Genomic DNA, 17409 nt, shown 5'->3' on the forward strand with positions numbered 1-17409 from the left:
AAGGGAATGTCAGATAAATTCATTATCCCACGTTAAATCTGCATCACTGCCCGAGGCCAGGTCGCTTTGCCTTTCTTCAGTTGCAATTCTAGATTGTAAGCTCTGTGGGGGCAGGGATTTTAGAGGACTATATACTGCATTGCAGCAAGTCTTATTTGGTACAGTCTATTCCTATAAACTGGCACATTACTACTGCACCAGAGAGTCATCCTCATCATGCCAGCGTAAACTCGGTGCACACCCAGCTATTTATCACATATTGTTCATATTGCGCCAACATGTGCTACAGCACTGTACACATACTCCGCTGTCCCTTCTGGGTTTACATCTCAGCAGGTATACAAACAGTTAAAGGAATGGTTCTATTGGAATACACACATGATACAATGTAGCAAAATGTATAAATAAAACAGCCACATAAAACCAGTGAGCAGGAGAGCAGGAGAGGAGGGAGGCTGCCCCTTTAAGAAGAGCCCAGGGAGAAATGTGAAAGCTATTTGTTTGGTGTAAGCCTTGCTTGGAACCGTGCCATCAATCTCTTGCAGAATCACAGACACAGAAGGAGCCAAGCAAAGCATGATCACAAACTTGCTGCAAAGCAAAGGGAAGCAGCTCCAGCCAGACATCTTAGCCCAGCGCCGGGGACGGCGGGCACCGATCTGTGGATTTACCCTTGTTCTAGGGGAAGAGGAGCCGCTGGAGCTGCCCACGACCTGCCTGCACTAGCCCACGGATGAAGTGGCTACTGCTGCTGACACTGTGAGCTGCTGGAGTGGCCGCAGGGCGTGTGGGGGAAAAGAGCCATTATGGATCCAGAGGTAAGGGGGGAAAAATAAGCCATTTCCAGGGGGAGGGAGCAGGATGATGAGTGTTATTACCCTGTGCATATGTGTTTACAGTGCGGCATCGGGGAGGGGGCTGCGTTAACCCCTTGTGAGGCTGGGCTCACTAGTTCATGGAGGGACAGCTGCTCTCATTCCTCTGCAGCATTTCCTCCTCCTCCCCAGCTGCATGGAGTTTGTGCTGTGGCCGGATCTCCGCGCTGCTTCTCCCCTCCCTGTGCCGGGAAAGTGGCTGCTGCTCAGCGAGGAACTTCTCCCCGGAGTGGCCTAGCGGCAGCAATGGCTCTCGTGGTGGTGCCAGCCGTCTGCAGACAGGGCTGAGCCCATGAGGAAGGCGGACATGACACAGAGCTGCTGCAGCAGCCTCTGGAGTTTGCCTCAAGTGTCTACCATTGAGGCCTAGTCCTGTCTCCAGCCACAGGGCAAGTTCATGAGGAGAGGAGGCTGCTTACCTCAGCCATATGCACAGGCTGGGAGCAATGACTGCCAGCAGCCATGACTGGACATGGAGGAAGATGCTGGCAGTCATTCTTGTAGGATGGAGCGGGTATGGGCAGACCTATGGACGCCAGCTCCTCAGGGTTGTGGGCACCGCTTCTGCAATATGGCAGCCATAACCTGGAAATGTTCTGAGCCTAAACAAAACATTACAGACCTGCGCTCCTATGTCTGCGGGAATTATGGATAAGGTTTCCATGAATTTTTCTGACTAGATCAAAGTGAAGGAGACCTCGGCAGGACCCCAGTATGAGACCCAACCAAAATAACCGGGCGCTCCATAAATTGTATTTAATAGGACGGTGCAGAATATTCGCCTCAGCAACTTTAGTCGTCCTCATTTTACACCTACAAATGTGCATAGTTTGATCTGGGTTACGACAACCCTCTTATCTGCTCTGTGGCGTCACAACCTGGCCCTGTTTGTTGGCTTACCCATATATTTCATTACTCGGGCCAAGGCAGCGTGGCTATTGGTTCCTCTGACACTTTGGGGCAGGTGCCCTGCCAGACCCCCATCATTGTCCCAGGTTTACTACAGAGACTGACCAACAGACCAAGTGGCATGGTTTCCTAGAAGCATCCCCCCGTGATCATCTTATTGTCTGAAGACTTGTCCAATAAAATGGTGTGGCTACAAAGTCTCCATACTATACTGTATGTATCATACATATGCCGTGAAAAACATATGGCCGCACATATGTTACAAATTCAATGAACAGATGTGTTTGGAGAAATGAGTATTGTATGTGGTGACGTGTGAGAAACGGAAAAATAAAATTCTCAGGTGCACCATAGTGCAGCACAATTAATAGTGCTGATCACAGCAGCCGTTCAGGGGGCTTTTAGTGGCTGTTTATTAATCTCGATAACCTCTTGAAAACACTTATGTTAAGTTTAATAAAAAAAAAAATCTTGAGGAGACAAACTACTGAAGGATATACTGACAGCATGCCGAGTTGTGATAAAACTGCCATGAAACGAAACGTGTAGAGACCCTTTCATATCTTGCTGTAGTTTCTCATTAAACACCGGAACTCAATGTATCAATACCAAAAAAAGACGAGGCCCTTTTACATTGGCAGCTGATCTGTCAGAAACTAAGGGTCCATCGTCCACTATAGGTATGTAGTGTGAATGGGCTGAGCGACTGAATGATGTGTCCAAAAATGAATTAGTTTATGCCGGTGCAAAAAAAATTCTCATTCAACTTTCAAAAATTGTGTAATGTAAATGGAGGCTGTTCAGCGATGGGACCGACAAAAAGGAAGAGTGGAGATTCAAGTCCTAAATGGGGAAATCTGTGAACACAGTATACAATGTACAGATCACGATTCTCTTCCTGTATTAACCCTTGTCTGACATCATTTGCTCGTTGAGTTTTGATCGCGTTATAAGATTATGTAACGAAACTGTGAACAACAGCAATGTCGCTGTACTGTAAAGGTGCGCCCGTAGGAATGGGTTCAATGTAAACTAGCGCCAGGTATTGTCAATTATTTTCTGAGCTGTTTTTTAGGAAAATTAATATTTTTTTATTTTGTACATCTACCCTCATTGTGTACAAAAATATCTCTTCTGCCAGATGTGCTTCCCTAAGTATGTAGCGCTTTCAGCAGATAGCGGAGTTTGCAGGGAAATGAGCGTTTTCTTCCTTAGGTAGGGTTCTTGTCAGAGGGAAGCACACAAGCCTTTACTTTGTAAGGTTTCTTTGCTTAGCTCTGATGGGATCCAGTCCTCTTCTTTGCACAGAGCATTTGGCTTTCAGGACAACTATGGATACAGTCTTGTGAATGACAGCTTACAAGGGGTTGTCCCATGACGACCATATTTCCTTCTAGAGAAAGCAGTTGTCGTCATAGAGTGGGGGGAGGGGGGTTTACTGTTCAGGACTCTTCTCTATTATCTACAACAGAGAGAAAATCCCCAAAAAGTGCCTGTAGTGCATTCATCCTGACCATGTCACCACTTGGCTACAGCTTCTGTCTCAGATAACAGCTGATTGCCAGGAGTTCAGCTTCAGAAACCCCCTGGGAATTAGCTGATCAGAACCGAACTGTTTGTACATGTGTGGGCATTCTCTGTGGGTTACAGTAACCAAGTAATCCCAGATATGCTGCAATGCTTTCACATGTTCCTTAGGAACAAATTACAGACTGTCACAGTCATTATTATATATTACCAAAAAAATGGGCTGGTGCACAAGATGAAAGATTTCAGCAAAATGCAGGGTTTGTGTAGAATGACAGTAGTGAAAAAATACACTATGGTTGTCTTATTTTACAGTTCAGTAAGTGTAACTATTACTAGTTGCATTGAGTGTAATCAGTTCTGTAATTTATAATCTATCAGATCTGGATAAACAAAATAAATGATATAATTTGAATCTAAGTGCAGTTGCATTTTGGAGTATAAGATTATTTAAATTGTCATATCCTTCTCTCATGTTATAACAAAGTCCGTTCACTCAGGCATCATGGTTTTTCTGTTTTTTTTTTTCTCTTACAGAATCCTGTACTGATAAATTGTAGTATTTTTTTTTTTTTCCTCTAAGGGTACGTGTACACGATCAGTAAACGCTGCGGATTGGACGCAGCATACTTGCTCTGCGTGCAAACCGCAGTGTCCAGATGTTACAGCATAGTGGATGGGTTTTCCAGAAATCCCATGCTACTATGCGTCTCCGTGCTCCTGCGGCTCACCCGCGGACACGGACATGCGGCACATCTTTCCAGACCGCAGCATGTCAATTTCTCTTGCAGAGTCGCTAGTCTCCACAACAGAAATTAGATCGGTGCAATGTATTGATTGCGGTGAATCCGCATGGTTCAATGAACACATGCGGATTCACCTGCGTGCAGCACTTTGGATGCAGTATAAAGTATATTGCGTTCAAAGCGCTGACAGTACTGACCGTGTGCACATACCCTTACTCCGCTACATTATTTTTGATGGCACAGAGCAACTAAAACCTGATGGAAAGGAATGAAAGTGTAAGAAGAGCCTTAAAGGTAACCTGTCGGGTCCCCCATCCCCTCCAACCCAGTAGCATTTGTAAATTTATTTCTAAATCCCCTGGCTAACCAGCCCTTTATCCTGTTAGTCACCTAAACACATGTTGAAAAAAAGTATTTATCAGCTCAGTGTTTCTTATGCTAATTAGGCCTTTGACTAGTGGTTGGGGCATTAGTTTCCCCAGATTAGTTGTCTCTCTTTGGATGTTATGATGCCCCTTTGAGCGTGATCACATGATTTGCAAGAGACGGTGTCATCGCCAGCTCCTTGCAAACCTTGCGCATGCGCACTGCTTTCTTCGGGAACATCATTGCGCATCTGAAGCCGAATGAACGCTTCCCGTTTCCGGTCATGCACAGTGCACCTCTGAAGTGCAGAAGACGGCTCGCGTACGAGAGCTAGCAATGGTGCCGGCTCTTGCAAATCATGGTATCACGCCCAGCTGTTCCAGTGGTGTAGACACGGTCTCTCCCGGCGATCGCATACCAGTGCGATGTCTTGCAAACCCTATGGCCAATCAGCGGTTGCTTCACCCTCCCACTTTTGGACATATTGCATACATCCAAAGGAAGTGAGCACTGCTGCTCTCCCTCTTCCTCCGGATGTAAGCGATTTGTCACACATCACACTGGTGCGCAATCACTGGGAGAGACCGTGTCGACACCGCTAAAACAGCGCCAGCGGTGAGTGTGTAGTTATTTTAAAAGGGTGAAACATACGGTTTGAGAAGGGCTCGTCCTGAGTAGTGGACAACCCCTTTAATGAAAAATGTATTTTACAACCTGGAGCAAGAAGCGGAGTTGATTCAGAATCTCAAAATTATTCTGCATTTCTCAGATAATTCATGCCCAATTTTTAGGTTCTATTAGTGTTCCTTTTAAGTAGCTTTAAGGCAAATGTTCACATGTCCATTTGTCTGTCTTTATCTATTCTGTTGTAGGAACAGACAAACCCATTTGCCAACTAACACAAATGGAAGCAGAAGGGCCTCCATGATTATTAGGCCGTGCGTCTGGTTTACGTTTGGTGTCTGTTTTCTAGAATGAATGAAAAAGTTCTTCAGGCTGTGCTCTCTTCCATTCTAAAATTGACACCAAGCAGAGGCTAGCCCCAATCAATGGGCCCCTCTGCTTCTGTTAGTATCACTTAGAAATTGGAGGCGTGAAATCTGTGTGTTCCTAGAATGGAATGAACAAATGGACATTTGTACAGAGCCTCACACTGTAGTTAAAATGAAAACCCTTTATATTCGTAGCCATGTTATTTTACTTGGTTCGATATAGAGATCATACACCTGATGAAAGGATCTATCCTATCCATTATGTGCATGTCAAGCTTATTTTAATCTTAAAAATGACATACAGACACCTGTTGGATACTCCTAGCAAGGTGTGGAAAATGTTTCAAGGTAGAATGTATTTAATCTTTACTAGGTTATCTTTTTTCATAAAAAAGTAATATGTTTTAATAGGAAATGGTGCTAATTAGTAAGCAAAGAGAGCATTTTTTTCCCCTCTATACTAAACTATAACCAGAGTGAAAGCTTGGTTTTGCTGCCCTCCTCCAGCAGTTAAAACTGCTTTTGGTGCAGTCTAATATGTTCAGACACTATCATGATACTAATGCAGTGTAACTTGCCATCTTTAGTGGGCTTTTCCACTTCTTCAGCATACAGCCAGCACTATAAGTGCTTGAACTTCTATTTTCTGACTTCCCAGCACATATATTGGAAAGGAGGAAATCTATATGGGCAGCAGGAAACTTTACCAAAGTCAGTGCAAACTGCATACCAAGAGGAGTCTTTCCACTCAGAAAGCAACGACATGGTAAAGAAGTCAAATTATGCAGTTTAGGATGTCTTCTAATAAAAACGACTGCTTGTGCGGGTTCGTGAGCTGTCAAACATATTGTAACTGCTTTTAGCATATTTGCATAGATTGAAGAAGATATAGGATCAAGGTCAACCTTTCTTGACCAGTTACACATTATCTATCGCTATTTATAATCCACAATATCTTTTGATGATAGAAAAGCATTCAGGCCTTTGTTAAACACTGATATAGTGTCTGCCTTTACTACTACTTGCGGTAGGGCATTCCACAGTTTGATTACTGTAACCGCAAAGAATCCTTTCTTATTTAGACTCAGGAATCACCTTTCACCCACATTTAATGACTCCTTTGTAAGCATAGCTTGCTGATCTACAGTAGATATTGTTCCTGTAAGTTATGACATGTTTTACTGCACGTCAGAGGATAGAAAATAGTCAAGATAATCTTTACCGTAACAGCTGCATTGTTTTTATGTTGCTGCATTTTCCATTCTGTTTCTGTTGTGTTTTGTTATCTTAAGAATGGAGTCTGTGTTTTTTTTTTTTTTTCATACTTGCCAACTTCTTAGTTCAGTCACTTTAGGTTTTCTGCCACTGGTTACGTGTTTGGGAAGGGTTTCCATGTTCTTCAGGGTGCATCTTTTCATGTTCTCTGTAGGCAGCCATTAGGTGTTGCTTCATTTAGAGCCAGTGACATAATTCTGCCATTAGTAGTTTGAATTACTACTTCCGAGTTAATAAGTTTCAAGGGACTTGGCATGCTAAAATGTCTGCATTTTGCAGAAGTATCCTTTCTGTATTGCTGACAGCTACACCCTGTATTGCTGACCTGAAAACATTATAGTTTTACTGCAGCTTGTAGCAGAAATATCTATTATTTCAAAGTGCCACCATCCGCACATAAGGAGACTGCAATAAATCTCAAGTACACAGAAAGCAGCGTAAAATATACTTTTCTAAAATGACATGCAAAACTTTACAGATGCCGGAAATCATTTTCAGTTGGTTAGTTATATGCTTGATTATATAGAAATGGGCACTGCTTCAGAAGCATTTTCCACTACCGAAACTTTTCAACTTTTTGTTCTGATGAGACGTTGGTAGTGGTCTTGAGACCTCCTCATTTGTTTGAATTAAAGGACCTTGGTGTTGTAAGAAAGCCTTGTTATGAGATTTGCATATAACAAAGGTTTAATTGACTTGTGCAGTGCCATTTATTTGGGGGAACAAAAAAAACATCAGTGCCTGATTGATTCAATTGACTATTGGTACGTCAGGGTTTAGTCGGAGTGTCGTTTAACTGGACTAAATGCAACATACTGGGCTATAGTGAAAGCAGACTGTAGTGTGCTTACCCATAACCATTAATTTAAATTGTATGCACCATAAATGTAGTTGGGACAAGGACATTTCCTAGATAAAGGGTTTGTTTGGGAGTTTAGGAAATTAAAATCACCTGGCACTCCATTACCGATATTCTGTTGGTTCACGCTATATTATTTCGTTTTTCTCTGCAGTGACGACATGACTGGCAGCCAGTCAGTGACCTCAGCAGTCTCCTGCTGTAGATGCTGGTATAATAGCTGAGGCCAGTGATTGGTTTTGTGGGTTACGTGGATGTAAGGCATGTGTATTTATAGAAAAATGCAGACTGAGACCACCAGAGTGTTGGCTTTGGCGTGGCAAGGATTTAACGGGTGCACTTCCTGTTTTTAGCTGATTTCTTGAACTTCTTTGGCCTAAAGACGCATGGCATGCCGTTATAAAATTTCTCTTAGTTCCTCTGTTCCAAAACATATCCCAATAACAGAAGTGATGAGTTTTCTCTATACACACTGCTCAAAAAAAATAAAGGGAACACACAAATAACACATCCTTGATCTGAATGAATGAAATATTCTCATTGAATACTTTGTTCTGTACAAAGTTGAATGTGCTGACAACAAAATCACACAAAAATCATCAATGGAAATCAAATTTATTAACCAATGGAGGCCTGGATTTGGAGTCGCCCCCAAAATTAAAGTGGAAAAACACACTACAGGCTGATCCAACTTTGATGTAATGTCCTTAAAACAAGTCAAAATGAGGCTCAGTATTGTGTGTGGCCTCCACGTGCCAGTATAACCTCCCTACAACGCCTGGGCATGCTCCTGATGAGGTTGCGGATGGTCTCCTGTGGGATCTCCTCCCAGACCTGGACTAAAGCATCCACCAACTCCTGGACAGTCTGTGGTGCAACGTGACGTTGGTGGATGAAGCGAGACTTGATGTCCCAGATGTGCTCAATCGGATTCAGGTCTGGGGAACAGGCGGGCCTGTCCATAGCTTCAATGCCTTCATCTTGCAGGAACTGCTGACACACTCCAGCCACATGAGGTCTGGCATTGTCCTGCATTAGGAGGAACCCAGGGCCAACCGCACCAGCATATGGTCTCACAAGGGTTCTGAGGATCTCATCTCGGTACCTAATGGCAGTCAGGCTACCTCTGGCGAGCACATGGAGGGCTGTGCAGCCCTCCAAAGAAATGCCGGCCCACACCATTACTGACCCACTGTCAAACCGGTCATGCTGAAGGATGTTGCAGGCAGCAGATCGCTCTCCACGGCATCTCCAGACTCAGTCACGTCTGTCACATGTGCTCAGTGTGAACTTGCTTTCATCTGTGAAGAGCACAGGATGCCAGTAGTGACGTTGCCAATCCTGGTGTTCTGTGGCAAATGCCAAGCGTCCTGCACGGTGTTGGGCTGTGAGCACAACCCCCATCTATGGACGTCGGGCCCTCATACCACCCTCATGGAGTCGGTTTCTAACTGTTTGTGCAGACACATGCACATTTGTGGCCTGCTGGAGGTCATTTTGCAGGGCTCTGGCAGTGCTCCTCCTTTTCCTCCTTGCACAAAGGAGGAGGTAGCGGTCCTGCTGCTGGGTTGTTGCCATCCTATGGCTCCCTCCACATCTCCTGGTATCTGCTCCATGCTCTGGACACTGTGCTGACAGACACAGCTACCCTTCTTGCCACAGCTCGCACTGATGTGCCATCCTGGATGAACTGCGCTACCTGAGCAACTTCTGTGGGTTGTACTGTAGATACCACCTCATTCTACTGTACCTCTAGGGGTGAGAGCAATGGCAAAATGAAAAAGTGACCAAAACAGCAGCCAAAAAAGGATGAGAACAGAGAAATGGTCTGTGGTCATCACCTGCAGAACCACTCCTTTTATAAGGGGGTATCTTTCTAATTGCCTATCATTTCTACCAGTTGCCTGTTCCATTTGCACTACAGCAGGAGAAATTGATTCACAATCAGTGTTGCTTCATAACTGGACAGATGGATTTCACAGAAATGTTATTGACTTGGAGTTACATTGTGTTGTTTAAGTGTTCCCCTTATTTTGTGTGTGTGTGTGTGTGTGTGTGTGTGTGAGATGTGTATATGTATGTCCCTAAGTTTGGCTTCTTTTGTGAACTGCCTTGGATCATAGATGAAATATGACCAGACATTTTAACTCCGCTTAACTTCTTTCTTTTTTCCTTTTATAAAACATGTAAAGCATAAAATGTAATTGGTGTGAATGAGGCCTTGATCAAATTGCTAGCTGGGTGAAAGAAGAATCGTCCATTTTCATAATAGTTTTACTTACCTTCAAGCTGCATCCTCTGTGCTTCTGCTCCCTACACAGGAACACAAGTGCTTTGTTAATGAAGAGGTTAGATTTTTGATTAGTCCAGGGACATTCTGTACCACTTTTTGTGTAATGGAATAAAGGCTTACCTTGCCAGGAATTCATCCAATGTACAGACACGTTCTACTCTTAGATCAGCAGGGAGAGTTGTGAACTATTCTGCCCAAGTAACCTGGATTCCATAGATGTGTGGTCAGAAGGATTCATGTTTTTAACTTGCTACATTTAGAGAGTCCCAGTATAAAACATTTATCGCTTTGTGATGGCAAACGAAATGTTCACTTTTACTCCTAGGGATCTTGTGAGCAACATCCAGATACAGCGGGACCCCAGAATTCTTTACTCTGCTTTTGAAGTAGGAGACAACCCTTTAGTGTTAACCTGCACAAAGCTCTGTTGTGTGGGACGCCAGCTGTCATTCTGTAACTGGCTCTTTTCTTTTTTGAGTAGACGAGTTACCCTTACCTGTTAACCAGCTTAAGAGTTGTATTTCAAATCATAATAAGCTGTTATCTTGCTTTAGAAGTTAGATATGGGCCAAGGGGTAGATTGGTAAAACACTCTGTAGGAGTATGGTCCTCAAGTTAAGTGCCAGAAATGTTTGTTTTCTTTCCAACCTATACTTGTTTGTCTCTAAACATTTGTTGGTGACCTCTTCTCATATGTCTCATTACACTGGCTCTTATCTTTTGTGAGATTACTGTACCTCCTGTGATTCCTGGAACATAGCTGTTCTTGTACTGTATTTTCATCCTAAAATGTTTTTAACGTGAATCTGTCAGCTGATACATTCTGGCCAATCCACGGGCACCTGGTATAAAACACTGGTTGTATGATCTCAGCCAGGTATGTTTGACCTCTGGAACGCAGTGACATTCCAGAGAAACCTACTTTAAAAGCCACTGGTGACCAAGCCACACGGGAGACTGGTCAGACAGGCGGGTCCCCTGTGACTTGTTCCCGCCCGCTGCCCTGGATTGAGAGGTGTCTCTGACTGGAGTATGGAAGTGCACACCAGTGATAAAATGCATCTCTTAATGAATTGGACACCTCTTACTGCTCCATGCCCATCTTTAAGACTAGAGTACAAAATGCCCATCTTAATGAATCGGGCTCTTCAAGCCCTTTTTTTTTACGACTTTTTGTTAAATGTAGTTAAAGGGGTTGTCCTGTCAAAAGTAATAAGTCTGCAGTCACTCTGTGTGACTGCAGAATTATGAATCTCCCAGTGCATTCGCTGTGAGGATTTGACGATTTCAGGCCCGGTACCGGAGGGTATGTATAACTTATGGTTATGTATGTAACTTATACATACAGTCGGCGCCGCCTCACTCCATACACTTGTATTGAGCGAAGCCACGCCTCGTCTACTGATGCAGACGGCCAGTGGGCCCATCCGACTAGAAGACGTGGCCTTGCTCAATGCAAGTGTATGCAGCGAGGCCTCGACCACTGGCCCGGGGTATGTATAACACATACATGCCCTCCGGTCCTGGGTCTGAAACTGGTGAATCCCCACAGCCCACAGTGCCTGTGCTGTGGGAGATTCATAAGTCTGCAGTCACACAGAGTGATTGCAGACTTATCACTTATGAGCGGACAACTCCTTAAAGCATGTCATTCACCTGTAACAGGCAGGCCATGAGTCCGCAGTGTACCATTGCTGCAGAACCCTGCCAAATCTGCCTTCATATATTCCACTGCCTCTGCATGCTTGAGTAGTAGTAATTATGAAAATGGTTGGAGGGGAAGTGAAGTCACTGGTTTGTGAGAGCTTATGAAAGATTATGAAACAATGCCAGTATTGGGCTCCGTAACAAATCATCCGTCCTGAATACATCACCGTCATTTACCAGCGGGTTACATACAATGAAAAAGTTGTAAGCTACAATGAATTATAACGTCTGTTTCACTTCTCAAAACCAGTATAAAGCTGCCATGCCGTCACAGCTAGCCAAAGGTGGTAGGTATCAGCACCAATCTGAAATCATGACCATAAATAATGTGTATATAAATAACTCCTTTTGATGATGCATATAAACTTTATATGTATACGTATTCTTATATGACAGAGAGATTGGACTGTTAAATAGCAGAATGAATGGCTATGAATGTCACGTTCCGGAACAATGGCGTTAAAGGAGCTGTGCACCTGTTACACCTGCTATCAAGACACAGGACATGAGTGCAACACCTGCCAGAAAACAGCAAGGCCATTTCTGTACCCTCACAAGCTCTCCTTTATAAAAGCAGCTGCATGTTTATTGCACTGAAACTGTAAATGGCGTTGATAAGCTGTGCCGAACTCCCAGTTCATCTTTTTGTTAGCGTTTAATGTATGTTGCAATTGCTGTCAGCATTGTTAGACACGGCAGGATATTTCAGTGTCTCAGAAATTATATACCATTTGATCCCAACAGTTGCTTCTAATGCTTTGTTGTGTTTGACTGGGTTCCTGTAAAACGTGGAATGTGATAGTGAGATGCTGGCTTCTATTAATGTAGGTGTTTTGCAAACTGAATTTCAATTAGGTTATCATATTCGTTGTTTAGAACGCCTACGTTTTCTGTCTATGCTGTCAGCAAGCCATACGTAAAGCCTTTGGAAAATTGCCTTAAGACTTTTCTGCTGTGGATTTATTTTTTTGTGAGATTCTTTTCCCTGGAAGGTCGCTTGTTGGATACATCTGGTGTATTCAGGTACAGTGTTCAAGAAGAATTGCACCTTCACACTTGATCATGTAAAACAATGCATTTTGCATCTTGGAAAAAATGGCCAATTTTTTATGCCATGTGTTTGTGTATTCTGTGTCCATTTTTGACATCTGTGTGGCACCTTTTTTTTTTTTTACATTTGCAATTTAAATGAAAAAAGGCTCAACTCAGTTTCCCAGTGTTTATTTTTGAATACCCATTAAGTTCATTGGATGAGTTTCACCCGCAAATCTTGACTAGTGTATGTTTTTGTTTTTCTGTTTTGTTTTATACATACATACATGGCCAAAAGTATTGAGAATGAGACAAATAGTAATTTTTCCAAAGTTTACTGCTTCATTTTTTGTAATGGCAATTTGCATATACTCCTGAATGTCAAAGAGTGATCAGCTTAACCGCAATTACTGTACTTGCAAAGTCAATATTTGCCCAGAAAATGAACTTTAACCCCCAAAACACATTTCAACATCATTGCAGTCCTGCCTTAAAAGGAGCAGCTAACATCGTTTTAGTGATTGATCCATTAACACAGGTGTGGGTGTTGATGAGGACAGGGCTGGTGATCAATCAGTCATGGTTAAGTAAGAATGACATCACTGGACACTTTAAAAGGAGGCTGGTTCTTGGTATCATTGTTTCTCTTCAGTTAACCATGGTTATCTCTAAAGAAACACGTGCAGCCATCATTGCACTGCACAAAAATGGCCTAACAGGGAAGAGTATCGCAGCTACAAAGATTGCACCTCAGTCAACAATCTATCGCATGATCAAGAACTTCAATGAGAGAGCTTCCATTGTTGTCAAAAAGGCTCCAGGGCGCCCAAGAAAGACCAGCAAGCGCCAGGACCGTATCTTAAAACTGTTTCAGCTGCGGGATCAGACTACCAGCAGTGCCGAGCTTGCTCAGGAATGGCAGCAGGCTGGTGTGAGTGCTTCTGCACGCACTGTGAGGCGGAGACTCTTTGAGCAAGGGCTGGTTTCAAGGAGGGCAGCAAAGAAGCCACTTCTCTCCAGAAAAAACATCAGGGACCGACTGATATTCTGCAAAAGGTACAGGGAGTGGACTGCTGAGGACTGGGGCAAAGTCATTTTCTCTGATGAATCCCCTTTTCGATTGTTTGGGACATCTGGAAAACGGCTTATTCGGAGAAGAAGAGGTGAGCTCTACCACCAGTCTTGTCTCATGCCAACTGTAAAGCATCCTGAAACCATTCATGTGTGGGGTTGCTTCTCAGCCAAGGGAATCGGCTCACTCACAGTCTTGCCTAAAAACACAGCCATGAATAAAGAATGGTACCAGAATGTCCTCCAAGAGCAACTTCTCCCAACCGTCCAAGAGCAGTTTGGCGCCCAACAATGCCTTTTCCAGCATGATGGAGCACCTTGCCATAAAACAAAGCTGATCACTAAATGGCTTATGGAACAAAACATAGAGATTTTGGGTCCATGGCCTGGAAACTCCCCAGATCTTAATCCCATTGAGAACTTGTGGTCAATCATCAAGAGACGGGTGGACAAACAAAAACCAACAAATTCTGGCAAAATGCAAGCATTGATTATGCAAGAATGGACTGCTATCAGTCAGGATTTGGTCCAAAAGTTGATTGAGAGCATGCCAGGGAGAATTACAGAGGTCTTGAAGAAGGGGCAACACTGCAAATATTGACTTGCTGCATTAACTCATTCTAACTGTCAATATAACCTATTGGTACTCATAATATGATTGCAATTATATTTCTGTATGTGACATAAACATCAGACAAACACTAATAAAAACCAGAGGCCAGCAGATCATGTGAAAATATAATTTTGGTGTCATTCTCAAAACTTTTGGCCATGACTGTACATAGTATGGAATAACATTAGGTGCAGAACAGCTCTTATTCAAGAGAATCTGGAGCTTATAGCTGCTGATCAGTGGGGATTCTGTGTTTTGGTGTCTCACAGATTTGATATGAATAACCTCTTCTACAGTCCTGTTCATTGTTATTGCCACCCATGAAGTTTAAGTACATAATCTCTTGAAACAAATGAATCAAGTGAAAGGTTTTGTTTGTATAGAGCACTCGTGTTAAATACAAAAGAGCAAACTATAACCAATAATTTAAAACCAAAAACAATTGGATGGAAAAATAGAAAAACCTAAAGCTTGTGGTGTCACTGGTATTGGCACCCTTTACATTAATTTAGTATGGAAACACATTTTGACTCGCCTGTAGTAAATTCCAAAAGAGATTCCCCTATGATTAATTGTGGGTGCCTGTGTGACATGAATTAGCCAATGAATGATGGACTTCAGTGTTTTAAAAAAGCCAAATGGTAGGCCCTGTTCCTTTGTCACAATGGTGAAGACAAAGGCGCTGTTTTAGGACATCAGCACTGCTATTAGCAAATGCAAGACTTCCAAAGGATATCAGGCCTTCTCCAAAGACCTTGGTATCTCAGTTTCAACAGTGCGCAATGTTAAGAACCTCTCTGGACGTGGGGGAATGAGGATGTTTTCGAAGGTTGGTGCGAATGGTGGAAAAAAACACCACGTCAAACATCCAAAGACCTGAAGGCCAACCAGGAACAGTCTGGGTTCATGGTTTCAACGAGTACCATATTCCACACACTAAACCAAGCAAATCTTTATTGAAGAAGGCCAAGGAAGAAACCATTGTTGAGGAAAAGACATAAAAAGGAATGACTGATCTTTGCCAAAGAGTACCTTGACAAACAACAATCCTTCTGGGAAAATATTCTGTGGACAGATGAAACAAAAATAGAGCTTTTTGGCAATGCAAAGCAACAGTTTGTTTTCAGATGGCACAATAAAGCTTATAAGGAAAATAACACCTTACCAACAGTTAGGCATGAAGGAGGATCCATAATGCTGTGGGGTTGCTCTGCTGCATCTAGTACTGGAGGCCTTGACCGTATTACAGCAATCATGAAATCCGAGAATTATCAATACATTTTAGAGCGAAATTTCCTGCCCAGTGTAAGAAAACTTTTGTTTGAGTCTAAGATCCTGGGTCCTCCAGCAAGAAAATTACCCAAAGTACACAGGAATGGTTGACAAAGAAAAAATGGACTGTTTTAAAAAGGCCAGCAATGAGTCCTGACCTCAATCCCATGGAAAATCTTTGGGGTGAGCTGAAGTCTGTCTTTAGGAAAAAGAACCCTTGTAACATTCAAGAGCTTGAACAAACTGCAAAGGAAGAGTGGGAGAAAATTCCATAAGCGAATAGATGGCCACAAGAAACATTTAGAGGCTGTCAGCAATGCCAAAGGGTGTGCAACCAAGTATTAATTAGGGGTGCCTTTATTGCTGCACATGCTGTTTATTCTGTTCTTTGAAATTACAGCATGGAAGTTGAAAAACTGTTTTATTGTTGTATTACTTTGGACCACTAATTAAAAAATCCTGAGGATATAACTTTGGTACATTTCCATTTATTTCTGAAGAAATTGTACAGTCTATGAAAAAAATGAAGAGGTGCTTATAATGGTGAGCACCACCATATGGATAGATCATTAGTATGATATGACCAGATATCCCCATTTAAGTTAACTATCAGTTGAACATTTGGCAGACAGCCATCTCTCTTGACTACAGGACTCAGCCGGGCGTAGTGCTCACGAGATCCATTTACACTGCATGATTTTCGTGAACGAGCATTCCTAGGAACACAAGTTTCCCAGTAATAATGGAGTCTAAATAGGATGCCGATCACCTAAAGAGCAAAACTCTCATTTGTCAGGTGCATCTTCTGTACAACACGCAAGGTAATCGTTCTCACAGGACATATGTAAACAGGACTCTCAACTGCTCATTTATTACTGATCGGCCTGTATAAGCAGGCTATTAAATGACCACCGTCCAGCGAGCATGCTGTTGATCAGAGGTTGTTAACACTACGTGTTGCGCAGCGTAAACGGACCCTAAGGGTCTGTGCACATGTTGCCTTTTTTTTTTTTTTTCTGCACATATTTGCTGGTACTAGGAAATCCTTCAGGTTTTGTGACAAAGTGAATGAGAATCCTAAAGTCTTATGCACGTTGCTTATTGTTTCCTTGCAGATTTGCAGTAGATTTAAATCTGCAGCATGTCAATTCTTTCAGTGTTTTTGCTGCATATTTCACCCATGCTAATGGGTGGGAAAAAATCTGCAGCAAAACCTCATACAGAAAAAAAACGCGTCTATTTTATGAAGCCTTTTTCTTGCCAAGAGATGCAGAAATGTATCCACCAAATGCTTAACGGGTGGACATACTTTTAGGTTATGTACGCACTTTGTCTTTGCAGCAGAAAAATATACTGTAGTGTGGGCACAAAAAAGCTGTGTAAAATGTGCGGGGTTTATTTTTATTTTTTTCTCATTCATTTGAAAGAATTGACAAACTACAGATCTGAAACTGCTTCAAATATGCAATGAAAAAATAAACAGCATGTATGTGAGATTTCAGGCATCTCATTTACTTTGGTAGAGTAAAACGCTTTTTTTTTTTGATTTTATTTTATTTATTTTTTTTTTTTTTTTGCTCCAGAAATGTGCAGAAAAAAATTAAATGTGGAAAAAGTCAAACACCCCTGGCAGTAACTTGTATCCCCTGAAAAACAAATGGACAATGATTTCAAATTCTAGTCTCCTGATCCTTCTCTCCCTCAACTTAATTTGTCAAGGGTATTGCTGGTAGGCCCCAAAATACATATCAAATGGTCCTCCAGTCCTGATGAAATAATTGGTTTTGGCCTCCTTGGTGCTGTCCAGTTAGCACAAGAAACACATAATGAAGTCGCCTGAAGCATGGAACTGAAAAGGCATATACAATATGA

At 42.6% G+C, this 17409-nt stretch overlaps 1 protein-coding gene across 14 annotated transcripts in view; it reads left to right on the top strand.

The window, feature by feature from the left end:
• The first annotated feature begins 477 nt into the window (after positions 1–477).
• NCOR2 (nuclear receptor corepressor 2) overlaps positions 478–17409 on the top strand; it is a 475703-nt gene continuing 458771 nt past the window's right edge. For 4 of the 14 annotated variants that reach the window (XM_073676160.1, XM_073676158.1, XM_073676154.1 and 1 more), the window contains exon 1: positions 483–818. The gene's annotated coding sequence lies outside the window, so the exon portion shown is untranslated. Of the gene's footprint in view, positions 819–17409 lie in introns of all 14 variants that reach the window. The other 10 variants (XM_073676163.1, XM_073676164.1, XM_073676155.1 and 7 more) reach the window with 5 other exon arrangements.

Source organism: Phyllobates terribilis, unplaced genomic scaffold, assembly GCF_046119375.1.
Source record: "Phyllobates terribilis strain yellow unplaced genomic scaffold, ASM4611937v1 Scaffold_1__5_contigs__length_1240528914, whole genome shotgun sequence".
NCBI lineage: Eukaryota > Metazoa > Chordata > Amphibia > Anura > Dendrobatidae > Phyllobates > Phyllobates terribilis.